The sequence below is a fragment of the Heterocephalus glaber genome, unplaced genomic scaffold (genome assembly GCF_053883595.1).
Source record: "Heterocephalus glaber isolate CG9 unplaced genomic scaffold, H.glaber_assembly_v1.0 deba00000809, whole genome shotgun sequence".
Lineage (NCBI taxonomy): Eukaryota > Metazoa > Chordata > Mammalia > Rodentia > Bathyergidae > Heterocephalus > Heterocephalus glaber.
Genome location: NW_028258163.1, coordinates 4324369 through 4336794, shown reverse-complemented (window position 1 = coordinate 4336794; position 12426 = coordinate 4324369).

Here is a 12426-nt window from a genome sequence, read left to right as displayed (position 1 = left end):
GTTCTGATGTGATTCTTTTTTCCACTAATATTTTTGATCTGCTATTGGTTCAGTCCACAGATGCAGAACCTATGATTGATATGGAGAGTTGACCATGTAAGTTGGCTTCTTGCAAGATAAGTAACTCCTGGCCAGGCAGGCAGCACACATCTATAATCCCAGCTACTCAGGAGGCTCAGGCAGGAGGATCACTTGAGCCCAGGAGTTCGGGGCCAACCTGAACATGACAAGACTCCAGTTCCAAAAACAAAACTAAAACTCCTGACCAGCTGTGCATGGTGGCGTGCACCTATAATCCCACCACTCTGGTGGCAGAGGCAGGAGGATCATCACAAGTTCGAGGCCAGCCTGGACTATATAAAGAGTTCAAAGCCAGCCTGAACTAAGCTACACTGGGAGACCTTGTCTCAGGAAAAAAAATCCTGGGCCAGGGTTTATCTCAGTGGCACAGTGCCTGCCTGGCATGCACAAGGTCCTGAGTTCCATCCCTGGTACCAAAAAAAAAAAAAAAATCCTGACACCAGGAAAGCAAGGGTGTGACTAGGACCAAATTTGGACCTAATTTGGACCTGTCTCTCTGAGAGTTTCAGTCTCCCTCTTCCTCTCCCTCTCCCCCCACCCCCGTTTTTAAATTGTTTTTCTTTTTATGACAGGGTCTCACTAAGTTGCCTAGGCTAGACTGGAACTTGCAGTCCTCCTGCCTCAGCCTCCCAGAGGTACTGAGGTTACAGGCATGTGCCACCACATCCAACTGGGTCTCTTTCTTTATGTCCAAGTAGTATTCAGTCTCTCTGGCCTACATCAGAGTCCTAGCTTCTCTGTGACATGGACTGTGTCCCTCTTTCATCACACAGCCAGGCTAGAGACCCCTGATCTTACCAGATAATGGGTCTTGGGGAGGACAAGGTGACCCATCTTCCTAAGCCTAAGCCATTCTGCCTTGGGCTGGGGTGAGGTACTGTGTGCTTAGTATGCACCAGGTCCTGGAGTCCACCTCCAGCACTAGAAAAAAAAAAAAAGAGGACAAGAAAAGAAAAGAAAACAAAAGAGTTCAGCCTTGACTCGAAAGAGGAAGGAGCATCTCCCAAGTAGCTCACGTAGGCTCTTGCACTGCGTGCGGGGGACTAAGAGGTACATGAAGCCTAAAGAATCTGCTCCCTCTTTTGTGTCTTGCAAAAGGAGCTATTGCTGCCTGGGACTGGGGCTTCAAACACTCAAACAAAGTCTTAGGGAGTCTAGCAGGTGGGTGGATGGGTGGGCACCAGGAATCTGGGCCCTCTCGGGGATTTCTAGGTCCCAGTCTTACAGGCCATGGCCACATAACCCTACAGATAGGCAGATGAGCCAGAGCAGCTGATGCATTGACTGGATTTGTTCTTTATGTCACCGGGCCCAGAGGGCTGAAAGAACCCTTCCGTAATCTAAAATGATCTCTTTCGGGCTGGGTTTGTAGCTGGGTAGGAGGAGTGCTTGCCTAGCATGCCCAAAGGCTTTTAGTTTGACCTGGAGTACTGCAAACAAACAAATATTACCTCACAGCTAGAGTAACCAAGCCAACAGTAGGCAACACACATTAGTGGGTAATCCAGCCTACCTTTCCAGCCCTGACTTCAGGACATAGGATTTAAAGCATTTCCAACTTGCTTTGTGTTTAAGCATATTTATTTTCTTAGTTATTATTTCGGTGGTTACTATGAGGGTGGCCCTGGATTTACGTGGCTTAGAAGCATGGAGTAAGGTGTATGAAAACCACTCAAAGCATCCATGTCTGCCCTGAAAAATTCAAGAAATAGTTTCTCTCCACTGAGACACTTTAAAATAGGACTACATGGACACTCAACTGGGACCTGGGGCCATTTCTGTGTGCCACAGACCCTTGACACGGCTCTACCACTGAGTTATAACCACAGCCAGAAGAAAGGCTTCCCTGACTGGGAATCGAACCTGGGCCACAGCAGTGAAAGCGCTAAATTATAAGCACTAGACCATCAAAGAGCACCTTGAAATATAACCTGGCATAGCCAGGTATGGTGGTGCAGGCCTGGATTTGTCCAGAGCCTATCATCACACTGGTTGGGAGGCCAAGGAAGGAGGACTGCGAGTGGAGAGCAGCGTGCACTACGTAGCAATACCCTGTCTCAAAAACAATAAAACAAGTTAGGAACTTGGTTACTTTGAGAAAACCCTTCTACCCCTGCGTGGTTGTGGTGCTTTGGGGCCTTTAGAGTGACAATGTTGGACACAGATTGAATGGACTGAAAGACTCTTAGATTTTACGACCTATGGCACATCTTTTACCATGATATTCAGGCCATATCTCAGCTTGAACTGATTTGGAAAGAGACATTTTACAAGAGGTTTACAAGGCAAACTTCTTCACCTCCCTCCAACTCATTCCATTCTTCCCCCAGTGCACGAGAGGACAAAGAAACAGGTGAGGCTGTCAGGAAAGAGGATACCAGTTGGGGATAGTTCAGTGGTAAATGCTTCTTACTGTGCAGGAAGCCCAGGGTTTAATCCCCAACACAAAAAAGGGGAGGCAGAGACGCATTGTTTCCCACCTTGCCTGTCACACAGAGAGGAAGGCCAGACATTCCTGCCACAGCAGCCTCGTTTTATTTGTGATAACATAGATGAGCACTGTGGCACTCATGCCCGAGTTTCAATCTAATTTTCCTGAAAACAGAAAAACCAGGCATTCTTTACCCTTTGACACTGACAACTGCAGCGCAAAGTGTGCAGGTATTGATGCTTGGGGGAGGAAACCAACTCAATCCGCAGGAAGATGTGAAACAGAAAACCACTGTGTGCTTGGTAAATGTCTGTCTGGCTGTGAGGAAGAGCTGGAAAGACTTTGCTAAATTTCTTTTATAATTATTAGGCCTCTGTATGATTATTCCCATGAAGTCTCAACAAAGAGACAAAATCTATATTTTACCAAATTTACAGACACCTAAGCTTCAGTACTGACAAAGAAAATCACGCCACTGAGCAGATGGATGTAGATTTGTTTATTTTATTTTGTTTGTTTGTTTGTTTTTTGTTTTTTTGGTTCCGGGGATCGAACTCGGGTCCTTGCACTTGCACAGCAGGCAGCGAAACCACTGAGCTAAATCCCTGGCCTGGTGTTGGGAATTGAACCAACCAGGGACTTGGCCATGCTAGGCAAGTGTTCAAGTGTTCTTCCACAGAGCAACATCCCAAGCCTTACTTTCCATTCTCAGTACTGGTTTCCATTCTTTGTTGAGACCATCTGCTGTTTTCTCCACCTTCCTCAGATGTCTGCTGCCTTCCATCTCCCTACCACAACACCTGCTTCCAGTGCACAGAAAAACTTCATTCTTCATAAAGAAAACTCCAGCCTTCAGGTAGAAAGATATCAAATTCCAACTTACTGACCCATATCCCTACCTGCTACTCTTCCCATTCCTTCTCTTACAACAAAGGAAGCAGTCAATGGCTTCACACACTGAATCCAAGGCCTTTAAACTAGAATTCTCTCTCCATGAACTGTCTCCACAAAAGAGACTTTCTCGAACATAACAGACGCAGATAGTTTTGTTTTTGTTTTTGGTACTGGGGATCGAACTCAGGACCTTATGCTTGCGAGGCAGGCCCCGGAACCACTGTGCTAAATCCCCAGCCCTAGATGCAGATAGTTTTAAGGATTCACTATCCAGAGCCAGCTCCAACCTGTGTTCCCATTTCATCTTGGTGGCCCTGAGGCTCCTGGCAGTTCTCCATCCTGGCCTCTCCTTTCCCAATTCTCAGTCCTGCTCTGAAACCTTCCTCTGCACTGTAAAGACAACCAGGAATAGTTGAGAATCCTCTGTGTCAGGAAGTCCTTGAGAGAGCAAAGCCTGGAAGAGCTTCTAGAAGTTCCTACACCGTCGTCTCCTTTTAAGAATTAAATTTCAGCTGGGGATTTAGCTCAGTGGTTTCCCCGCCTGCTGCGCAAGCACAAGGACCCAAGTTTGATCCCCGGTACCAAAAAAAAAAAAAAAAAAGAATTAAATTTCAGGGCTGGGGATTTAGCTCAGTGGTTCCGCCACCTGCCCCGAAAGCACAAGGTTCTGACTTCAATCCCCAGTACCAAAAAAAAAATAATTCAATTTCAAGCTAGGTGTGGTGCCCATACCTATAAATCTCAGCACCTGGAGGCAGAGGCAGGAGGATTATAAATTCAAGGCAACCCTGGATTACTCAGCGAGTTCAAGGCTGGCTTGGGCTATATAGTGACACCCTGTCTCAAAATAAACCAAAAAATTCAATTTCAGGGCTGAGATGTAGCTCAATTTGGGAGCACTTTGCTCACATAAAGAAATTTCAGTGTCACCAGGGATTTAGCTCAGTAGTTCCGCTGCTTGTCTCACAAGTGGAAGGACCCAAGTTCGATCCCCAGTACCTAAAATAAAGAAAAGAAAAGAAATTTTAGTGTCATGGGGCTAGGGGTGTAGCTGAGAGAACATATGCTTTAAACCATTCTCATGCAAGGCATTGCGTTCAATCTTCAGCACTGCAATATCATATATATATATATATATTTCATACATATCAATTTCAGGGTTGAGGGTATAGCTCAGTGGTAGAACATATGCTTAGCATGGGTGAGGCCCTGGGTTCCAATCCTGAGCACCACCCCAAAAAAAGAAAAATTCAATTTCAAAAGTGAGAAAGTTGACAAAGGATGCATATTAGTCACATTTATTTGAGTGGGCATAAAATATGAGGTTCTGATAGTAAGTCTGGCAGAGCATGGCGGTGCACACCTGTACCCTTGGGAGGCTGAGGCAGGAGGGTTGCAACTTTGAGCATAGCTTGGGTGACTTAGCAAGTCCCTGTTTCAAAAAAAGAATTAGGGCCAGGGATTTAGTTCAGTGGTTCTGCTGCCTGCCTCCCAAGCACAAGGACCGGAGTTCAATCCTGGGTACCAAAAAAAAAAAGAATTAAATGGGGGCCGGAGATTTAGCTCAGTGGTGCCACTGCCTGCTTCAAAAGTGCAAGATCCAAAGTTCGATCCCCAGTACCAAAAAAAACCACAAAAAACAAAGAAGATATAAATGGGACTAGAGAGGTAGTTAAGTGATGAAGCACTTGGGGAGTACGTGTGAGGCACAAGGTTTAATCCCTAACAAAGAAAGAAGAGAAAGAGAGAAAGAGAGAAAGAGAGAGAAAAGGAAAGGAAAAATATGATTTGGCTCATGGGTTAGAATGAGACAGTTGGAGCCAGGAATGGAGGTGAACACCTGTAATAACACCATCAAGAGGCTGAGGCAGGAAGATCTCAAGTTCAAGGCCAGCCTGAACTACATAGTAAGACTTGGTTAAAGGAAAGAAAGAAGGAAGGAAGGAAGGAAGGAAGGAAGGAAGGAAGGAAGGAAGGAAGGAAGGAAAGACTGGCTTTGCAAATGGTGATCATTTACTCCCAAATGGAATAACTTTAATCTGAAGCTCCATGGTTTAAACAAAAATGTTTAAAATTCAGATACCACTTCCCTTTCTAGGCAGGATGGAGTAGCAGGGACCAAATTTATCCTCTTGCCTGAAACAAGTGACCAAACAGACATGGATTTCAAGATATTGGACCTTAGGCGACAAAGGACAGTGAAGCCTGAGAGAAAGAAACAAGTTTGGGAAGGCCCATAGTTGCCATGGTTACTGTGCCAGAGTTTCCAGGATGCACTGCAGGGAGGGAGAGCCCAGGCAAGCCAGGAGCACTCCCCAGCCCAGGTGACAGCTGGGAGTCGGGGCCACCAAGGTGTCTCTTCCTCAGGACACAGCACGAGGCAAAGAGAGTTCTGGGGATCTGCAAAGGGCCCCTCGAGTGTTTAGCAGAGCACAACCCCTTATTTACATGGAAGGAAACTACCCAAGGCCAAGGAAAGGATGAACCGCCAATGAGAAGAGCAATGCATGCCCTGTCAGCCCGAGGATGGGGACCCATCAGCCCTAGTTAAACACCACCCTGCCCCACCTGATCCCCTAGCAAATCTTTTTGGAGGGTACTGGAGATTAAACCCACGACATCATACATGCTGAGTACATGCTCTAGAGCTGAACTATACCCCAACCCCTTACCCGTAACAAATCTTAAAAGCAAGACTGGAAGGGATCAAACTCTAAGTAACGTAACTGTACCCCAAACCAATATTTACAGAAATCTAAAAATAGCCAGTACTAAATAGCTAGACATGGTGACAAACAGCCGCATCCCAGCACTGAGGAGGCCAAGGCAGGGGGATTGCCACAAATTTGAGGCCAGCCTGGGTTACACAGTGATTTCAAGGCCAATCTAAACTATAATGCAAAGCCCTGTCTCCAAAAGCAACAACAAATAGCCATTACCCTAACACAAGAAATTCACAAAAGCCGGCATCTTTAATAAAAATTTACCAGTCAAAACCAGGCGTGGTGGCGCATGCCTGTAATCCCAGCTCTTGGGAAGCTGAGGCAGGATTTCAGGGAGTTTGAGGCCAGCCTGGGCTACATAGTGAGTTCAAGGCCAGCCTGAACTACATAGGGAGACACTGTCTCAAAAACAAAACAAAAAACCAGTCATAACCAGGCACGGTGGTACACAATGTAATCTAGGTTCTTGGGAGACTGACACAGGAGGACCACAGGTTCAAGGCCAGCCTGGGCTACCCAGTGAGTTCAAGGCCAGCCAGAGAGATGTAGCAAGACCTTGTCTCAAAAAAAGACAACTACCAGTCATGCAAAAATATGGCCCATAATGAAGAGAAAAATCAATTGAACTCAAGCCAGAATGGCCACCTATGTGAGAATGACACACAGACACTAAAACAGTTATCAGAACTCTCACCAGTTAGTGCAGGTTTTTAGCCACATGTAAGATGGAAATAAAACATTCCTGAGCCTGATGATGATCATTGTCCAAGGGTCCCTGTTCCAGCTTCCAAGGTGTCACCAATCAGCCGAGGGTTCTTGCTGAATTCATATAGAAATCACCAATCAGCAGAGCGCAGCTCTTCTAGTGTCACCAGCCCTGCTTGGTACCTGGAGCCAGCAGCTGCCCATGTCTCAGGAATCCTTCTGGCCCCCACAGATGGTGGCTCCTGGCTATTCTTCATTGCTGTCCGTCATCCTCGGCTGTCAGCCACCTTCCGTGTCACCAGCCCTGCTGCCAGGAGCATTCAGCGTTAGCTGCCCTCAGTGTTACCAGCTCTGAGTGTGCTAGCTCAGCATGCTCTACTCAAGATGGAAATCACAGGTATGCAAGAATATGCCATCCTGAAGAGGCCTATTAGAACTCATGCTGTACCATAAGGAAGAACAGCACTCAGGCCAAGCCTATGAAGAATGTGAGGAGGCTGCTTATAACCTGCAAAACAGGCAGGCTCCTGTGCGCCCAGAGCTAGCCTTTCTGTTTGGGCATGGGTGGGGAGGGGCCTCTCCCAGATCTGAATGCGGAGGGTTGCAGAGGGGAGGAGTCACCCAGAGAGGCTACAGGGTAGAGTCCTTCGTGACTAAAGCCCGCTGCAGCCAAAGCAAGTATCTCCCAAGGACCCCAAGGGACCCTCATGCAGCAGTGCCGGCTGCAAGGTGTTGGGGCAGCTGAAGAATAAGATTTCCTTCTGAGGGGTGTCAGACCTTCTCTTCTGTCTCGTATCTTCCACATGTTCTAAGTAGAGACTCAAAAGATATATTTTTTAAAATTACCTACCTTGGGGGTTTTTTTGTTTTGTTTTTGAGGCAGGATCTTGCCTTGTGGTTCAGGCTGAACTTGAACTATATAGCCCAGGCTGACCTCAAACCATGCTGATCCTCCTTCCTGCCTCAGCCTCATTAGTGCTGGGATTACAGGTATACAACACCACACCTGGCAAAATCCCATCTTTCTTAGTCCCTTCCTAATGTTTCAGTGCTGGGTTGAACCCCAGGCCTTGTGCATGTTGGACAAATGCTCTACTACTGAGTTACACTCCCAGGTCCACCACATCCTTAACCAGACCCTCTCCCTCCTGAAGTACCCTTTTCCTTCCAGCTGACTTGTTCCCACCAGCACACCATGGATCTCGGCATCTTCAAGAAAACCCTTCTTTGATCCCATCCACAACCCATCTCCAGCTGCTTCCCAGTTCCTCTGTTCCAATCACAGCCTCTCTGGTGTTTGCTCCTGCCATCTACTTTCACTCACATTCTTCTTTAACTCCTTCCAATGCAGCTTCCACTCCAGTCTCCACCAGGATTTCTCTGCCAAACTTGCCAATGACTTCTTTGTTGCTAAGCTACAGTAAGCCCCTGACTTATAAACTTTCAAGTAGCATACTTTCACAGATATGAACGGACCTCGCATTACAAAAACGCAAACAAATCGAAGAAGTAGCTCCTGTGTCTGCCGGACATTGTTACAGCTGTGCTGCTGTGTGCTCGCTGTACAGTGTGATAGTGTACAGCAGCTCAGTCAGAGCCTGGGATGTCTGGAAGCAAGGGGAAAAGCAGTGTGATGTGGAGGGGACTGCTAGGAAGAGCAAAGCAACAACCATGGAAACAAAAGTGAAAACAAATGAGAGATTAAGGGCCAGGGATTTAGTTCAGTGGTTTCACTGCCTGCTGCACAAGCACAAGGATCCGAGTTCGATCCCCAGTACCCAAAAAACCAAAAAAACAAAACAAATGAGAGATTGGACCAAGGTGAAAAGATGGTAGACAAAGAGAGCCAAGAAGAAGATGTAACTCAAGAACCAAAGAGACTCAACACATAGGAAATGGCAAGAAGATCTTCTTTACTTGAAGAGGCACTGTTAGTTTTGAGGCACAGGGTCGAGCTCAGAACAATACACAAAGGTTGCATCAGCCATTCAGACTGCCATCCAGTGCTACAGAGTCATCTATGATCAGAAAAAAAGAGCTACTACTCAGACATCACTAGATCATTTTTCAAGAGAGGGTAGAACCTAAATCGAATCCATCAAAAAGCCCATCATCGGGCTGGGGATTTAGCTCAGTGGCACCACACCAGCCTTGCTAGCGCAAAGTCCTGAGTTCAATGCCTGGTACCAAAAAAAAAACCAAAACATCATCAACATCAGGTGTGGGCCAAATTCCACCTCCCCTCCATCTCCTGCTGCTGGAGATCTTTCAGCTCCTCCCTCCCTCCTCCAGTGAGTGACTCTCTTTTTGTCAGTTCACTCCATGCAATCCCCTATATGCCAGTTGTACTGTATGGTGCCAGCATTTTGAGGCAACTGTGAGTAGAAATAGTTTATTCACAATATTTTCGTGTTTGGTTTTTTAATGCTTTACATTGTGTATTCATGTCAAAAGTGTATAAGACTCACTTTGTTGGGCTTCTGAACGTTCTCCCAGAATGGAACTCATTCATAAGTTGGGGATTTGCTGCACATGGACCCTTTCCATTCCTATCTTGTTGCACTTTCAACTGTTTTCCATAGAGTACATTCCCTCCTGCCATGGTTTACCACTCCCTGCTCCCTGATCCTGGGAAACCACCCTGCTCTTTGTCCTCACCTCGCTGGCACCTCTTTATCAGCTTTCTTGGCAGGCACCTTCTTATCTTCACAACTACAACTTCTTTTTTTTTTTTGTACCAGGGATTGAACTTGGGACCTTGCGCTCAGGAAGCAGGTGGCGGCACCACTGAGCTAAATCCCCCACCCTCTTCACAACTTCTAAGTGCTGGGGTTCCTATCCTTGGCCTGAGGCTCTCTCTACACCTCTCTGGAAATTGTTGGGAATCATAGCTTTAACTCCATCCATATACTGACAACTTCAAGAGCACAGCTGTCTCTGGGGATCTATAGGTGCGTTGGTCTGGGACCCCTCTCTCCAGGACACCAAAACCTCACATCCCGGATGTAAAATGACACACTATTTTCGTATAACCTATGGAAATCCTCCCGTACTTTAAGTCATTTCTAGATTACAATACCTAATATAAAGTAAACGCTATGGAAGTCATTCTGACACTGGGCTGTTTAGGAAATAATGACAAGAAAAAGGTCTGTACATGTCCAGTATACAGACAAGCTTTTCCTAAATATTTGAAGTCTACAGTTGGCTGAATGCACATACATAGAACCCAAAAATATGAAGGGCCAACTGTATACCTCCAACCCAGAATGTCTCCAGGTGCAAGCCTATATTTCCAACTGCCTGCTTAAGCGATCCGCTGAAATATCTCAAAGGCATTTCAAGTACAAATACCATGTCAGTTTCCCCTCCCACCCTATATAAAATAGTGTCTAGCCACACAATTCCTCAAGCTTGAGAATCATCTTCAACATCTCTATGTCCCTCCCCCCTCCTTCTGGCATGGGGAAGTAACTCCCCACCTGTACCATTAATGTCCCACGTCAGATGTGCTCATACCGAAGAATGGAGGCCAGGACAAAGGACATTAAGAGCAAGAAAGGTTTACTGAGAGAAAGCTCCTGAGAGACAGGAAGGGTCTTCTCACTGAGGCTTTGTCCAAAGCTATGGCGTACAGCAAGATCACAGTGTTGGTGCAACTTGGATAGCTATGGGTCAAACTACCTGTAAGATTATTAGTCGCTTAGCTAATATTGATCCAACAGAAAAGCAAGGCACATAGCAAGGGTATATGGTGAGCATCACTAACCTGATCTTATCTATAACTTCTAAGGTAGAAAGAAGAAGGGCAGCCAGGTGTGGTGGTAAACCCAGGGCTGCAACCCCAGCACTCAGGAGGCTGAGTGCTCCTGAGGGTAGCAGCAGGATTGCCATGAGTTTGAGGCCAGCCTAGGCTGCATAGTGAGTTCAAGGCCAGCCTGAACTACACAGTGCAACCTGCCCCCCGCCTCAAAAAAAAAAAAAAAAAAGAAACAACAAAGGCACAGCTGGAAAGGATGGGAGTATGGGTCAGGGTATTCTGGTCCCCTATCTATGCACCTCTCTGGGCCCACTGGACCAGGTGGTACTGATTACAGTACAATCTCAGGCTGCTGTTTATTTCTAGAGAGGCTCACAGGTCTGGCTATGGCATCTCCATTGTGAGGCCTGGCCCTCTTCAAGTTTACCTCCAGTCACAATTTTTGGGTTTGTTTTGTTTTGTTTTTTAAAACAGGGTCTTGCTTTGTCGTTCAGGCTGGATTTGGATTCATTATGTAGCCCAGACTGGCCTCCAACTCATGGTGATCCTCCTGCTTCAGCCTCCTGAGTGCTAGGATTACAGGCGTGCACCACCACACACAGCCTCCAGCCACAATTTTGCTATCTCATCCTCTGCACTAACTCCTTTGAGGGCCCAATCTCTCGATGACTGCCTACTAATTTTTATCTAATTCAGCTGTCTCTAATAACTTCCACTCCATCCAATCTGGTCTTGAGACTCTATTCCCAAAGCTGCTGTCCATGTGTCTGCTTCTCCATTTCCTCCACCACCACCATCATCATCATGGCTCAGCCACCACCATTTCTCCCTTTTGTGTTTTTGTTTTTGAGACAAGGTTTCACTATGTAGTTCAGGCTGGCCTTGATCTCACTATGTAGCTCAGGCTGGCCTTGAACTCACGGGGATCCTTCTGCCTCAGCCTCCTGAGTACTGGGACTACAGGGGTGTGCCACCACCCCTGGCTTCCATTTCTCATTTTGTTACAGTTGAATGGGCCAAAAATAATCCAGGTTCTTGTCTACACAATGAAAGAACTGCCAAGTGTACACCTCATAGTAAGTAGCTATGTTTGCCGAACATCACGGGATGATGGCAGCAAGAACTGGCAGAAGGGCAAGTGGAAAAGGAGGAAGGGCAACTTGCGGTTGTAGGCGAAGCTGCTGCTGGAGGCGGTAGAGAAGTTCTCAGCAGGGCTGGGGATTTGGCTCAGTGGTGCCACCGCCTGCCTTGAGAAGTTCTCAGCGAAGGAGCTGGTGGTGGTGTTGACAGTGTGCAAGGGGGCACACTCAGGTCAGGGCTGGCCTCCCATCCATCTTTCACTGGAGTTGGAACTGATGATCTGCCCCCTCAGGCATCACGGCTTCCCAAGCTTAAACGTGGATAATCACCAGGGCGGTTGCCATGCCCACAGGTGAGTGAAGGGCCAGCAGTGGCTCACTCAGCTCCTCCTTTTCTTACTGTATCAACCTGAACCATGGCCAGCCTCCTAATGTCTTCAGTCCAGGCTCTATGATATAGTCAAAGTAAACTTTGAAAAATACATATCCAGATATAAATCATAATGGTGTGCTCTACCATTGAGTACATCTCCCATCCCTCTTTCTTTCTTTCTTTCTTTTTTTAGTTAGCATCTCAGTAAGTTGAACAGGCTTGCCTTGAATTTGAGATCCTCCTGCCTCAGCCTCCCAAGTAGCTGGGATTACAGGTGCACACTTGTACTTTTCCTTCAGTTTTATTGGTAAATATACATTAATTTGATGATTTACTGTTTCCTCAACTGTAAATTCTAGGAGGGAAGAGCCAAGGTCAGT